The sequence below is a fragment of the Sapajus apella genome, unplaced genomic scaffold, assembly GCF_009761245.1.
Source record: "Sapajus apella isolate SASKATOON/1434 unplaced genomic scaffold, GSC_monkey_1.0 scaffold19, whole genome shotgun sequence".
Classification (NCBI taxonomy): domain Eukaryota; kingdom Metazoa; phylum Chordata; class Mammalia; order Primates; family Cebidae; genus Sapajus; species Sapajus apella.
In genome coordinates, this window is record NW_022436959.1 from 12,756,810 (window position 1) to 12,759,435 (window position 2,626).

Below are 2,626 nucleotides of genomic sequence, written 5' to 3' on the forward strand. Positions count from 1 at the left end.
GGGAGCGTGTTCTTAATGTCGAATAAAGTATCTTAATAATCTTCTCTAATCTGCCACTATTTTCCACACAGGCGGAAGCTGCTACTTTGTAAATCGATTCCCCATTCCCAGTTCCCCACTGTAGAATATTCCCCCCACATGCACCCAGCACAATGTCTCCCATTCAACAGTGCCTGACGATCTGATTCTTTCTCTCCATTCCTGCCTTCCCCTTACTTCCATATGGCTCCTCTATTTCCCCTTCACCCCACTCCACTCCAGAGCCTCCATTTGTGCTCCCCACAGAAAAACCTTGGGAAGTGTAATCTGGCCTCCTACTCCAATTATTTTTCTTAGGAAAACATTTGTCCATTTCCCAGATTATGCACCAAAAAGGAAAGTTCAGGTGCTGACAACCACAAAGCAAGAACCCTTTCTGAAAGACAGAAAGAAGATAGAGAGACTTCATATTCATTAATCCTTTTTATCCTTGCTCTGCTTAAATAGGCACTAGGCACATCTGTGTGCCGCTCTGTGGGATTGGTACAAGCCCCTACAGGCCGTAAAAATGTAATGCTCATCAGACACAATGCTAAAGTCTTTTCATTTCCCAGTCCATGTATTCTTCCATTTGATTTTCACATGCCTTTTTCAAGAACATTTTGGCTGAAATTTTTCGGTAGGAAAAGTTAATCTTATGCTCCAAAATGTAAGACAGTAAGTCAATTAGTTGAAGCTTGTGCTTACCAAGAGGAGGAAACAATGGTATTCAGTGACTTTGCTAGATTTTAAGTGGAATGAGAATAATATTTTTGAATCCAGGGAGTTTTCAACCATAACCTGTTCTGGCACTCTACCTAAATTTAGTGACTGCAAAGAACACTCATTCCTGTGGGTCACAAATTTGGACAGTACTTAGCTGGCTGATTCTTTTGCCATGTGTGGCTTGGGCTGGGGGATGTCAGTGGAATTCCGCTGACATCTGGGCTTCCTTAGAGGATCTATGACAATTTCGCTCACATGCCTTGTGGTGTGGTGGGGATGGCTGGAAGGCTGAGCTCCACCATACCCCTCTTATCTCCACACAATTTCAGAGCCTTTCCATACAGTCTTTCCAGAGTAATTGGACTTCTTACATGGCAGGGTTCAAGGTTTCAAGAGTGAATGTTCTGTTTTTTTGTTTTTTTTTTTTTAATTCAGTCTCCGTAGAGACTGTCAAAAATTGCCAATGCTGACTATATTTCAAGTTGTCATGGCGGGGTACTGGGAAAAGTTTTCAATTAGCAATAATCGCACCTCGGATAAACCTCATTGGCTACGATACTGTCGCTGCGCAAAGCTAATGTTCCAAAAGACAAAAGAAATCTGCCATTCTCTGAACCAGAAATGGGCACATTGTTATTTCTAGTATATTCTATTTGTCAAAGCAGTCATTAACTCAACCAGTTGAAGGTAAAGATTCAGAGACCTACCACTTGAAGTGAAGAGTATAGAAAGGAAATTGTGGCTATCTCTTAACCACTATATTGCCTTATCAAGATCTATGCCTGGAAGACTAAATTCATGTGGTTTCTTCCATAGCAGGGCCTGGCAAACTAGCCCAAAGCACAAATCTAGCCTTCCACCTGTTTTTTGCAAACAAAGCTTTATTGGAACCCTGTTACACTTATTCATTTATATATTGTCTATAGCTGTTTTCACACTACAGCAGCCGAGTTGAGCAGCTGCTACAGAGACCGTATGTACCACGAAGCCTAAAATATTTACTAACTGGCCCCTCATAAAAAAAGTTTGCCAAACCCTGTTCTATAGCACACAGAGAACTTGCATTATGACAAAGACAGTAGAAAACATACCCTTTCTGGCTGAGAGTGGTGGCTCAAGCCTGTAATCCCAGCACTTTGGGAGGCTGAGGTGGGCGGATCACCTGAGATCAGGAGTTCAAGTCCAGGCTAGCCAACATGGCAAAACGCTGTCTCTACTAAAAAATACAAAACTTAGCCGGGCATGGTAGCAGGTGCCTGTAATCCCAGGTACTTGGGAGACTGAGGCAGAAAGAATTGCTTGAACCCGGGAGATGGAGGTTGCAGTGGGCCAAGATTGTGCCACTGCACTCCAGCCTGGGTGACAGAGTGAGACTCTGTCTCAAAAAAAAAAAAAGAAAACATACCCTTTCCAGCCCTGGTAAACTGCAATCAGAGAAAGAGAGAGAGAAGCTTAGACATGTGTACCTCTTAGTGCCTTATACTAGCGGGTCCTCCAGGGGATCTATAGTAAAAACATTCAGCTGTTGGGGAATCTGAGATCACTAAAAGTAAAGGGCTAGTGGCATACTCTTCTGGCTGTCCTGGAGAGGGGTGAAGGGCGGAAGGCTTTTAGAGGAAGTCCTGTGCTTAGGCACTGCCAACGTGGCAGGGCACGATACTGCAGGGGATGAGCTGGGGCAGCAGTTCTTATGTGGGGGTCAGAAGGCCCCATAAACTTTGACAAACAGCATAGAGGTAAACAGTCCTTGGGAGGAAGCTTGGAGACTTCATGACTGGGGCAAATGTCTGGAACCAGACACAGCCCTGTGGTGATCAGTCCAGAGACTAGACGCGAGGTCTCACTCACCAGCAGGACAATAAAAGTCTGAAACTCGCCCATG

At 44.2% G+C, this 2,626-nt stretch overlaps 1 non-coding gene across 1 annotated transcript; it reads right to left on the reverse strand.

Annotated features, from left to right (window-relative positions):
* Positions 1-1,179: 1,179 nt before the first annotated feature.
* LOC116557610 lies at positions 1,180-1,320 on the reverse strand. The gene has a single exon (XR_004271597.1). It is a non-coding gene; the product is annotated as a U4 spliceosomal RNA (small nuclear RNA).
* Between the last annotated feature and the right edge of the window lie 1,306 nt (positions 1,321-2,626).